The sequence below is a fragment of the Triturus cristatus genome, chromosome 7, assembly GCF_964204655.1.
Source record: "Triturus cristatus chromosome 7, aTriCri1.1, whole genome shotgun sequence".
NCBI classification, from domain to species: Eukaryota; Metazoa; Chordata; class Amphibia; order Caudata; family Salamandridae; genus Triturus; species Triturus cristatus.
The window spans coordinates 620,618,511-620,631,807 of record NC_140590.1 but is presented as its reverse complement, the minus strand read 5'-3'; the positions used below and the strand labels follow the sequence as shown (position 1 = coordinate 620,631,807).

Here is a 13,297-nt window from a genome sequence, read left to right as displayed (position 1 = left end):
TTCCTGACAAATATCGTCAAATAGCGTAAGCAGATGCGGGAGGAGCTTATCCTTAAAGGCCTTGTAAAAGGCCACCGTCAGTCCGTCAGCCCCTGGGGCGCTGCCTGACCTCATCCCCTCCAAGGCCTCCAGTATCTCATCCCCCTGCACCGGTAACATCAGGAATTCCCTCTGCAAGTTGGACAAAAAGGGCATTTTGATATAGCTGAGGTAGTCCTCTATTTCCTCTTCCATCTGAGAGGACTTAGATGTGTAAAGCCCAGTGTAGTACTCTCTGAATTCTTCTAGTATCTCCTCCTCTCCAGTAACCACTGTGCCTGTAGAGGTGACAAGCTCGTCGACGACCAGGGGCCTCCTAGAATTCCGTAGTACCCTCGCCAGTAAGGAACCCGGACGTTCACTCTCCCCATATGTTCGGGCCGTAGCATACTTGCCCATATGCTGCACTTCCCTATCCGCCTCCACATTGTATTCAGAGACCAACGCTTGAATCCGAGCTGCAACGTCGGAGTCCGCAGCCGCCCGATGTTGCTCTTCTAACTGCGCTAGTTGCGTCTCCAAAGTCTTCAGCCTCTGCCGTAAGGACTTGAGAACACCAGAGTGCTTGGTCATAGCTATGCCTCGGATGTACGCTTTGAACGAATCTCACAGCGTCTGAAAACTCCGCACAGAGCCCAAATTCTTGTTAAAGAAGGTGTCAATATCCTCCGCCAATTCGCCCCTGAAGACCTCATCCAGCAGCGAGTAGGGCGGGAACCGCCATGTGAACAGCGGGATGCGTTTAGCCGGTGTGTCCAATATCAGAAGAGGGGAGTGGTCAGACAGCGTACGCGGTAAGACCACGCACCCCTTAATCGCCGCTAGCAGCGACTGCGATGCCAGCCAGTAGTCGATTCTAGTGTGCACGACATGGAACGCAGAGTAGTGCGTGTATCCCCCTTTCCCGGGGTGTCCATGTCGCCAGACATCTACCATGTCAAGCCTGGTCAGTTCCGCTTGCATGTGCAATGCGGCAGCCGCCGGACCACGCAGCGGCCCCGAAGAACGGTCCATGGTCGGGTCAAATGTGAAATTGAAATCGCCCCCCCACACCATACTGGTGTGCGTGTATCGCCTGCAATGCGCGGCCAGAGTGGCATAGAACGCTGGGTTATCATAATTAGGTCCATACACGTTAACGACCACTAGGTCGCGACCGTTCCCGACGCATCTGACAATTAAATAGCGCCCCTCGGGGTCCACTTCCAGTGCCGTCAGAGTCAGATTTGATCGCGGATTCACCCATGTGACCACCCCTCTGGAATGCGTAGTAAAGCCAGCCGCAACGCTAGTGCCTGCCAATCCCCTCGCAGAGAGCATTTTACTCTTGAGAGGGAGATGTGTTTCTTGCAGAAGCGCCAGATCGATGTGGTGCCTGCGGAGGTAATTTAGCACCTTCCTCAGTTTGCGAAAATCATTCAACCCTCTAACATTCCAGGTCAACGCTCTCAGAGTCAGGCCGTCGCCGTCAGCGATCGTATCGCTAGAGGCTGCCATCACTGCCATGTCGCACCATGTGAACAGCAAAGATGTAACCCCCGCGAAGGGCCACCCTGTAGAAGACACCTGGCAACTTAGTCAAGACTTGCATAGGCAAAGTAGAAGACGTACCGTTCAGCGTACAGTGCGTACCCCCAACCCCCCACCCAAACCATCCCCCAGTGTTCCTGTCCCCCCACCCACAGCCGACCACCCCCAACCTGGCCAGACAGAACCCCAACCCTACCCCCCGCCCCGCCCAACAACAAACACCTGGAACTTTCCCCAAACCGGCCTCCATAGGGACCATGTGAGCCAACAGCACTGGGGCAGAGGTTACCTGGACGGGTACAATCACAACCTGTCCACAGCCCATAGTTACGCAGCGCCCCCGCTTCCCCGCCCCCAAATAGTCATACTGCGCGAGCTGCTCTCGTGTCACCCCCATTAGGGCCAGGTACATCCCCCATAACCCCTTTACGGGTCCTAGCCCTACGCCCGGGGAACCCTCCCGATGGACCCGAGGGGCCCGAGTTAGCAACCCCCCCCTCCTCCCCTAGTCCCAGGCACAGGCCAGCAAAGCGAATGTCAATAGCAGACCCATGTAGGGCCCTCCGGCCCTAGGGAGCTCGAAGCAATCAAGTTTTCTGCAGGTGAGAATCAACAGAGCCGCCCCCAGGAGTTCCACGCTAGGAAGCCCACCAAGACTGTTCATGCTCAAAGAATCAGAAAGGTCTCACCAAATATCAGCAGCGTAGTCCTTATGCGTAGCGCCACCGTCCGCATTTGTCCGTTCAGTACTAGGCGTTCCGGTCATCTGCCTGAGCCGCGAACACCCCCCACCCAGACCACAAACCCAGACCGCAGGGCCACATGCCAATCCGGACCACCGGCAGCGGACTAGACCCGCCCCTCCATACTTGAGGACTCTGCCAAAGTGTCGTTTTGCCCCCGAGGACTGTTCCGCTGTTCCCTAGACCATTCCTTCAGGGATTTCTGCAGCGCCTTCGGGTCCGTGAAGAAATGCGAGCGGCCCTGTCTGTTGATCCGAAGCCTCGCCGGGTACAACATTGCATAATCCAGTCCGAGGTCACGAAGTTGTTGTTTGTACGGGGCAAAGTGCTTCCGCTCTTCCTGCACTTTCGCCGTGAAGTCAGGGCAGAGGGAGATGTCCATCCCCTCAAGTTGCAGCTTCCCTTTTTCTCTAGCCACCCGCAGGGCTGCATCCCTGTCCCTGTAATTGAGTAGCTTAGCTATTATCGGTCTCGGTGGCGCCCCCGGCCTTGGGCGAGGCCCCAGCGAGCGGTGGGCGCGCTCCACCACGAACATGGGAGAGAACACTTCTGCCCCAAGCAGGGAATGCAAGAGCTTTTCCACAAAGGGTTCCATCCGTCCGGTGTGCGTCGACTCCGCCACACCAGTTATACGAATGTTTGATCTCCGCGAGCGGGCCTCCAAATCCTCCGACTTGTCCTGGATAACCTGGAGCAGTCTGCTGAAGTGCTTACGGTCCACATCCCACTCCGTCTGTGCCTCCTCCACGTGTGTGACCCGCCTCTCCGCCGTGTCCAGGCGCTCCGAGTTCTTGTCCACCCGCTCTGTCATGCGGTCCATACGGTATGTGAGAGCATCCAGCTTGGCGTCAATGGCAGTCAAACTGCCCTGCAGGCCCTTTTCCATCGCCGCCAGCATTTCTTTGATGTCCGCACACATTGAGTTCTCCGAGGCCGCGCCGCCGGCGGGCGCCTCCGGCACCGCGACCGTAGACCCCTTCGCCTTCCGTGGGTCAAAGGATAGCTTAGGCTGAGTTTTGTCGCCCTTGCCCATGGCGATGCGATAGGCCAACCCCTCCGCCAGCCCAAGGACTCTAGGCTTCCACCGCGCCCCACGGCCCCGGCGTCGCAGGAGACTGTACAATATGCCGCTCAGCCTCGTGGAGCGAGAGCAGCCCCAACCTGCGGCAGGACGGGACCTACCCCCACATCAGCCTCGGCAAACACCCCAGGACCGAGCCCAAGGGCCTATCCACGCATCTGGTAAGTCCAGCCGCGGGCTCCGCACCACCATGCGACTGCCCCCGAGTGGCAGGGAAGGGGGCACCAACACAGGGGGCACCAGCAGGCCGCGCCTCCACGCAGATCCAGGGCCACCTCGCCGAAGAGCACCACAGGCCCAGCCACTACACCGTCGCCGCCAGTCTCCAAGGATCACTCTTCAGGCCGCAGTAGGGAGGAGGGCACGCCAAACACAGCTCCGCAAGGGCACAGGGGGCACAAGGGGCCACTACTCCTTCTCAGGCACTCCAGGAAAGGGCCGATGCGGCAACGCCCACCTCGGAATGACCCTCTGCATGGGTAAGTTGCCACCGACAGGGCCTCCAGATCGACTCGGGCCCAGGACGTCGTCCACAGCAGCGCGCGGACCAACTCCGCCGATCTCCTGGATCTCCTCGTCGGAGCCCCCACCTTACACCGCGGGGGTGCCCTGGTCCGCACTGCACTCCAGGGGGGGGCCGCGTCCCGGCCCCTCCGATCCACACAAAGGCTGCGACCAGGCACGGCAGGGCGGGCCAGCGGCCAACAGCCAGGCCGCACGCCGCGCCACGCACTGCGGATAGCGTCCCAGGAAAGTCCGGGGATGACGGCCCAGTCCGCCCGGAGCTCCGCCTCACGCCTTCCTCGCGCCACACAGCTCAACCGCCGGCCCCCGGGGTCCGCACACCGCTCCGGCAGCTGCAGGGAGCACTCCCCCGTCTAATCCACTGTGTAGCTCCGCAGGGCAGGATCTTTGACAGGATCATGCGAGGGCTACGGTGGAGAGCGCTGTGCTCACGCGTTCGCCATCGCTGCCGGCAAGCTCCGCCCCCCCTGTTCCCATAACATTTACGGGTCAGTCATCATTAATGAAGCCACAATGAGTGCAGTCAATATCTCTATATACAGTAGTAACCGATCAATTTTTGGTTTGAGTTAACTCTATGGTCTCTAGCTTTACTGCACAGAAGTTTTCTTTCTCTGCTAGAATGTCCTAAGTGCAGAGAACAACCAATTTGGCAATAATAAAAACATCACGAGGTATTTGAACTTTCCGCATGCCATTCCTGTCCAGTATTTTTAAGCATTTGTTTCTGTTTTCAAGATGGCCGCCACAGTGTCCTGTTATCTGCAGAGCACACTCTACGTAACACGACGATGCCTTTGCGATGCTGATTACGTGCAGCTCCCTCCCCAACTACGTCACTTTCTATCAGGAACCGACCCAGGGTACATCTAGGCCCAGCTGCCTTGTTCTATGTGACCGGCGAACCAAACAGCGGCAGGGCAGGTAATGGGCTGCAGCTAAGGAGAAGCATAGTGAGTATTTCTCTGCTGACTTACTCACGGACACAGGTATTTGCCAATGAATTCCACCTGATTTCGAGCTGATTATGATTATATTACCCACAGGTATTCTTCTCCATTACCGCACAGTTTAGCCGGGGAGGCCAATCTTTACTAAATTAGGGTTACGATACAACCGATTGTCTTATTTGTTTTATGTGTGTCCGTGTTTCCTTTTTCAACTATCTCACCGCACTTTGTGCACTCACCCCAAACTCTTGCGGGTATAACTTTTCTTTATTAAAGGTAACGGACTGCCACATTCACCATGGCTGAGATGCCTTGACTTACTATACGATATAGACATCCCCTTTACGACATGGGGTCCATGAGAAATGTATTGCATGCATATACTGTGTCGCCCTCAACACCTTTTTGTCATGTTGAGGTGCCACACTGTCCAGAGACAAGCGAATCTGCACAGGCCACACGAGTGCAGCAATTTTGCCACGCACTAATGTGTTAATCAACGGTGAAAGGGGTATGTTTGATTCAGCATGCCTCTACACAGAATTTGAAAATGGTAAATGCAAAGAATGAAGTCAGTTTGCATTTCAAACTGAGTGAATGAGCCCAATCACCCTATTACTACCTTATTGTAATTTTCTTCCCACTAGGTTGGAACCTGGAACACACATTGACGCCTGCACACCTGACTCAAGGTATCATTGAGAACATAGATTGTCGTTGTCTCTGATTCCTAGTTTTATTGTTATTTTATATCACATTACTGTCCTGAACAAGCGCAACGGGATCCATTAGGGACCAAGTCTTTTAAAACAATTTTTATTAAGAATTGTACACCTTTTGTCAATACAGGTTTCATTCGCAAGACACAGTTTGTTATCATGATGATCAAGTTATAACACTCTTAATAGTGCTGTTATGCAGTTATGTCTAACATATTCACACATCCCATGTCCCCAACTACAGCCTTTCCCATTCTCTGGTTATGTCATCCCTTATGATGTGATGATGCCCATACTTTATTCGCTTAGTTCGGACTCTGAGTCCGACGAAGGGGGTTCACATATAGTACCCCTGAATGTGTTCCATTTTCCCCAAATCCGCTGCCATCTCCGGGGGCAACCCCTGTTTATACACACCACCCTTTCCGCAGTCATGGCACCGTCTAGGTCCCAGCACCACCTCGCGTGGGAGGGGGTTGACTGTGCCCCCCAGTGCTGTGCAATATTCCTCTTTGCTAATGCTAGTCCAATGGCCACCCAGGTTTGGTCGGCATGGTTAAGATCAGTAGCGTCCCACACATTCAACAAACACATCCGTGGCTCTGGTGGGACATCGTGACCGGTAACCAGGGAGACCGTTGCCTTAACCTCCCTCCAATACACAGTAATGTCAGGACAGTCCCATATGGTATGATAGAAGGTGCCTTAGAGGCCACATCATCGTAGGCAGAGCGGAGCAACTGCCTTCCCTATTTTATGAAGTGTGGATCTAGTGTAGTATATCCGGTGCAGTATTTTAAGCTGCACCAGCTTTATTTTGGATGGGATCGCCACCTCTCGCGGAGACGCCAGCGCCTCATGCCAGTCTTGTTCGTCCATTTCCCCCACCTCTGCCTCCCAGTTCCTTTTAAGGATCTCTGTGGGGTCTTTTTGATGGTTCACCAGTTTACGGTATGTCAATGATATAGCTTTCTTGGCTAGGTGGTCCGTAAGCAAACGATCCTCAAGTGGGGAGGATTTGGGTATGATGGTCCCTCTAGGTATGGCTTTCTTTAGTACATGTTGTATTTGCAAAAATCTAAAGTGCTCCGTCCGCTCCATCTGATACTCTGTCTGCAGCTTCTCAAACGGTTTCACCTCACCCTTCTTCCAGAGGTCTCCGACCCTGGAGATGCCTATGAGGTCCCACCCCACAAATTCTTTACTTAAGTGTCGCATACCTATCTTAGGGGAGACCCATAGCGGCGTCTGCTGCGTGATCACCCCCTCCCATCCCAACCTGCGCTGCACCATGTACCATATCTGTACGGTGTGCGCTGTGGGGCCCGTTAGCTTATTTTTCCCCGGTTTATCGTACAAGGCGTGGAGGACTCCCATTAGTCCCAACATGTGCCTGTCCATTCGTAAAGCGGGGTCATCTTGTGTTGCGTGTAGCCATTGATTGATTATAATGAGCTGGGAGGCCCAATAATATAGACATATGTTGGGCAGAGCGATTCCACCATCATACCAACTCCGCACAAGTTTGCAGAGAGCTATTCGGTGAGGTTTACCCTCCCACAGCAGACAGCCCACCTCTGCCTCGACTGATTTAAAGTAAGAGTCTGGGACCGATGTGGGCGCGTTCTGCAGTGCGTAGAGAAAACGAGGGAGAGCCATCATTTTGAACAATGCCGCTCTCCCCAGCAACGTCAGTGGAAGGGAGTGCCAATATTTGACATCGCTTCGTAGTCTTTTCAGGGGCGGAAGCAGGTTGCGTTCAAGGAATAGTGCCGGATCAGGCGTGATGTTTATACCAAGGTATTTGAAACCATCCTTCGCCACCGATATCGTCACTCCTCTGGGGAGCTGCGGCGTTGGCCCATGTAAGACGTAAATCATTGATTTTGCCCAGTTGATCGAGTAACCTGAGAGTCTACCATAGGATTCGCAAATGTCAAGTAATCCACTTATGGACCGCTCCGGTCGCGTCAGATATACCAAAATATCGTCCACGTAGAGCGAGATACGGTCATCCCAGTTCTCCGTCCATTTTAGTCCTGATATAACTGGATCCTGCCTTATCCATGCCGCCAACGGTTCCAGCACCAGGGCGAATAGAAGTGGGGAAAGAGGACACCCTTGTCTAGTTCCTCGCCCCAGTACAAAGTCTCTTGAGAGTCGGCCATTCACCGCCACCTGTACCAGAGGTCCTGTATAGAGCAACCGCACCCATGCGCAAAATTTGGGCCCGAAACCCAAATGCACAAGCACTGCAAAGAGAAAGGGCCACTCCACTCGGTCAAAAGCCATACGCGCATCCAGCGAGATAATAACTGCATCTTCGTGGATGTAAGGCCCACTGGCCAGTATGCCGTGCAAGCGTCTAATATTCATTGCAGTGTTTCGCCCTGGCATAAAGCCAGACTGGTCTGGGTGAATGAGTGTCCGCAAATGAGGCTGTTTACGGGTCGCTAATATTTTTGCCAATATTTTGGCTTCCACATTAAGGAGTGAAATAGGTCTGTAGGAGGTACACTCGTGAGAGGGCTTCCCGGGTTTTAGTATTGCCACCAATGTCGCCACCCTTAGGTCACGTGGAAGTATGCCTTCCTTCAGACTGGCTTCATACATTTTCAGCAAGTGCGGAACCACCGTATCCGCCTCCCGCTTGAACAACTCTACCGGAATCCCATTCGGTCCCAATGCTTTCCCAGACTGGAGGCCGTTAACGGCTAAGGCGACCTCCTCTACTGAAAGATCCTCTTCTAGTGCTAGCGCGTCTTTCGGAGTCAGTCTTGGAAGTTGTATGTCTTTTAGGAATGCTAAGTTGTCCTCAGCGGTGGCCGCCACAGCAGAGGTGTACACCTGTTCATAGTGATTTGCGAAGGCCATCAATATGTCGTCAGGGTTTGTCACGACCTCCCCGGAGGCCAGTCTCAACCGTGCCACCCAGCGGTTAGCTTTCTCTTTTTTGTCTAGCCACGCTAGCAATTTGCCCGCTTTATCCCCCATCTTGTATACTGTATGCTGTGTTTTCGTGAGGCGTATCCGGGCCGCCTCCCATAGATAGTCTCTATATGTTTGTTTAGCGAGGTTAAGTGTGTGCGCGTTTATGTCAGTGGGGTCTCTGGCGTGTTCTCTTTCTGCCATGGCCACTGCTTCCTCCAGCTTCAACACCTGGTGTGCCGAGTCCCGTTTATGGGCTGTAATTACTGCAATGGCCTGTCCGCGCAGCACTGCTTTATAGGCCTCCCAGAGGACAATGGGCGAGGAAACAGACTGTATGTTTTCTGGAAAGTAATGTTTCGTAGTTTTATGTAATGCCTTTCTCACGCCCAGGACCTTCATGTATCCAGGATGTATCGGGAAAGTACGTCTTCTACCTGAGAGGCATGAGGAATAAGTTAATAACATTGGCGAGTGATCCGATATGCCCCTGGGAAGGTGTTATCCTCCTGTAGTCGATCAATACAGGTAGGGGAGGTGAGGAAGTAATCAATACGCGAGAGACTATTGTGCGCACTAGGATGATGTGTGTACTGACGTTCTGTGGGGTGTCGCATGCGCCAGCTATCAAGGAGCCCCATGGCGTCTATAAAGTCTCGTAAGGGTGAGGAAGTTGCCGTCTGTCCTCTCGGGGGGTGTCTATCCCACTCCGCATCTACTGTGGCGTTGAAGTCGCCCCCTAAGATTAGTTCTCCGGGGGGTAAGCCCAGCAGGAAACTCCCCAGGGCCGGAAAAGCAAGCGAGTGCAATGCCGGGGGGATGTATGCTGTAACGAAATTGAAGTTGCGTCCTTCCCATTGCCCAGATATCGCAAGAAATCGTCCCTGGTCGTCTGCCCACTTCCCGGTCACCACCAAGGGACAGCTTTTACGGAGGAGGATCCCAACCCCCCTGGAACCGGAGGTGAACTCCGAGTGTGCTATCATTTTAAAACCCCATCTATCGAGCGCTTTCACGGCCGTGCCGACTAAATGTGTCTCTTGTAGGAGAGCTACTGATGGAGTTTGTCTCTTAATGTGTTGTAGCATCAACCCCCTCTTAATTTTATTGCCCTGGCCGTTCACATTCCATGATATCACGGTCAGCGGGGCGCCCGGGGCATGGCGATCATTCAGTTGTACACTCGCAGGTGTCATGGTATTGCTTGTGTTGCGTGTGTGTGCAAACATGTGTCATGGTCCAATCCTGTGGTGCATTTAACATTACCTTCACATTTCTAATACATAAACGTACCTTGTGTGGGTGTACTCCCAATACAAACTCAAGGTGTCTAATGAGCAATAAAAAACAAGAAAAAAACACAAAAATCCACTAATGGAAAACAACCCCCTTCCACCACCCCCCTCCCTGCTCCCCTGCCAGACGGATCCCCAACTACCCGCCACCCCAACATAGCAAAGTGCTTTAATCCCATAAACAGTACTTGCGTGTCGGGGGAGAGAAGTCCAAGAGCTGTTGCAGTTTTCCCCCAACCTCAAAGACAGTCTTGCAGCCATTATAGCTGTGCATCGTCCTGATCGATCCTGCCACCCTCATCCGTCGCTAGCATCACCTGCGAGCGAGGGTCGCCATGGCCATAATCCCTTCGCTCAATCAATTTACACCTCGTGATGGGCTCATCTCACTTCCACGTCACAAGTCCTGCTGCAACTTCTAACCATATCACTCCCCGGTGTCTGCATTTTTGGGATTTGACTCCTTCCGCTCCTTTCCGGATACCTTGGGGTCCTCTTCTTCGTCTTTATCTTGTCGTTGTCGCCTCCTTGATCGCCCATTACCCTCCGCTCGCTGCCATCCCTCAAGCCAGTCGTGGGCCTCCTCTGGCGTTTCAAAGAAGCACGTCTTTCCATCCGCCACCACCCTCAGTTTTGCCGGAAACAGCATTGAGTACGAAAGTTCCCTGCTGCAAAGTTCTTTTTTCACCTCCATGAAGCTTCTGCGACGCTGGGCAACCGCCGCCGTATAGTCCGGAAAGAAGGAGACCTGGGAATTCTGGATGCGCACTGGCGGTGCCACCCTCGCTGCCTGCAGGATAACGTCCCGATCCCGAAAGTTAAAGATGCGGGCCAGTATAGGTCGGGGGACGCCCCGGGCTTGGGCTTACCTCCCGGTACTCTGTGCGCCCTTTCCACGGAGAAGAGGGTGTAGAGCCCCCGAGGCTAAAGCTTAGACTGTATAAGATCTTCTACATAGAGGTCCATGGTGTGGTTCCCTTCGCTCTCAGGGACTCCGATAATTCTAACGTTGTTCCGCCTAGAGCGCCCCTCCTGATCGTCCAACTTTGCCGCCATGAGTCTATTTTCAGTCTCCAACCGACCAACTCTGTGGAGCAACGAGGCGGTGTCTTTAGTGAGGGATTTCGCCACCTGTTCCACTTCCGTCACCCTGGCGGTCATCTTTTGAAAATCAGCTCGGAGGAAGAACCCACCATAGATTGCACATTGGTAAGAGCTGCCATGATATCTTCTAACGTCACCTTGGTTGCTCCCCCGGAGTCCCATCTGAAAGCCCCGTACGCTCAGGCGGGCCATTGGAGTCTTTGGCGAAGGCATATTTATCGAGTTTTGCCTGTGCGGTCGCGCGCTGGCCTCTGCCCCCCATCTTCTCCTGGTCTGGTCAGTTCTGACAGGTATTCCCCACCGCCTGCCACTGGACCCGCTGCCAAGCGCGGCCTGTCGGTTTTCCCTGTCTGTTGGGCAATAACTGGTCTGTGGGGTCTGGGGTCCTCGCTGTTACCCACACACAGTGAGAGGCAGTTCCTGTCTGTTTGGGGTTCAAGCCCCACTGTGCCAGGGGTCCTGGGTGTCACAGCGCAGATGGAGTTCCTTGCATGTTAGCGCCAGTTGCCTCTGCTCTCCCGGAGCCTTCCCCACGTTATTTGGGCTGTTAGTGGCCCGTCTCAGACTGCTACTTTGTTCTAAGCGCAGACGAGGCTCTTCCAAACCTCCTTTTTTAACAGTTCTTAATATTTCATAGGGGCCACAAGGGGGACCGGGCCTCTTTCCTCCCTCTCACCTTCAGGCCCCAGCTGTTTGTGCGCCCCCTCCTCGTTGCATGGCATTTGGCATCGCGCTGCTCAGCCGGCCCCTCTTAACCTCGCTCCGGGCACACTGCGCGCCGATGCCGAAGCGATTGTTCCCGATGCGTTCACCACCGCCACCGTTGATGTGACCCCTACAGGCGTCCCTCGCTGCCGCTGTTTCTCTCCGCTCTTTCCTGGGCCGGCACCTCTCGTCCCCCGCCGGGCCTCGCTTTCGTTTCCAGGGCCTCCAGCAAATACAGGCCCCGGCTGCAGGTGCTGGGCAAGGCCGCTTCTTCCCGCGCGCCCTCCGCTGCTGCTCCGGTTTCAATTCTAACTCAGTTCATAGGGGCCACAGGGGGGACCGGGCCTCTTTCCTCCCTCTCACCTTCAGGCCCAGCTGTTTGTGCGCCCCCTGCTCACTGCACAGCATTTGGCATCACACGACTCATCCGGCCCCTCTCATCCTCGCTCCGGGCACACCACGCGCCGATGCCGATGCGATCGTTCCCGATGTGGTCACCAACGCCACCGTTGATGTGACCCCTTCCGGCGTCCCTCGCCGCCGCTGCCTCTCTCCGCGCTTTTCTGGGCCAGCGCCTCTCATCCCCCGCCGGGCCTCGCTTTCTGTTCCAGGGTCGCTAGCAAATACAGGCCCCGGCTACCGGTGCTGAGCAAGGCCGCTTCTTACCGCACGCCCTCCGCTGCTTCCCGGGCCTCAATTCGGACTCGGGGCCAGATCGAGTGGTACTTCTCGCCCTCCGTTCTCAATAGCTGTCTTTGGGGCAGGATCAGTAAACGGATGAAGCGCCGGATATTCAGGGAAACCTACGCCGCTCCCGGAGCTTCGCTAGTTCGCGGCCACCGTTGTTGGCTGCAGGCCACGCCCCCCCTAGGGACCAAGTCTTAGCGCGAAACATGTCGACCTGAATCTCACTCTCACCTGCACTCACACTCACGGATAAGAGAGCAGCAAGATAATACTCACTCCTCTACAATATTTCTTTGAAAGAGGTTCTCCTTATCCCTTGCTTTTAATCTTATCACCGGGACCCCTGAATAAAACTCAGTTTCTGGGTACCGCGGGGGTAATTTTAACTCACTCACACAGCTTTTAGGCCCACACACCCATACGCAGAATTGTGGTGTCACTCCTAAAAAGATCTCTGACAAAGAGCCCTCTCGAGGGGCTGTGGGAAACAGCAGCGCCACCCCCACGAAGTGCACATGCCCTATGATGAAGCATAACTCCATTATGGGTGTGTAAGGTCACTTCTTCCAAAAGGAAAAATACCCCCACCTTCATCGGTATCCAACCTTTAGTGTAAACCAGATTCCACTCATGAGTCTTTTTCAGCAACCAGACTAGGCTGCTCTCTGTCTCTCCTGTGATTACTACTTGATTCTTTGGGAGAATCGGTACTGGACCTCTCCTTTCTAAATAGCTCCCGGTCCCCCTTTCTACATTGTATTGTGCTATATGAGAGGTCCCCTTTAAAATACGAAACGCTAGCAGCATCTGCTGGGAATGGCATACCTCGCCGCCAAAACATGGAACACCCTCCCCACCCATCTGCAACAGACCCAGTACCTGCTGACCTTCAGGAGACGTCTCAAGTCCTGGCTGTTCGAGCAGTAGCTGCACCCCCCCAACTCAGCACCTTGAGAACCTCAAGGGTGATTAGTGCGCTCTACAAATGCTT

General features: G+C 54.3%; 1 long non-coding RNA gene across 1 annotated transcript in view; it reads left to right on the top strand.

Moving 5' to 3' along the window:
* The first annotated feature begins 4,767 nt into the window (after positions 1 to 4,767).
* Positions 4,768 to 13,297, top strand: part of LOC146810218 (uncharacterized) — a 200,920-nt gene continuing 192,390 nt past the window's right edge. The window contains exons 1-2 of the long non-coding RNA XR_014965645.1: positions 4,768 to 4,842; positions 5,516 to 5,560. This is a non-coding gene — a long non-coding RNA (uncharacterized LOC146810218). The remainder of the gene's footprint in view (positions 4,843 to 5,515; positions 5,561 to 13,297) is intronic.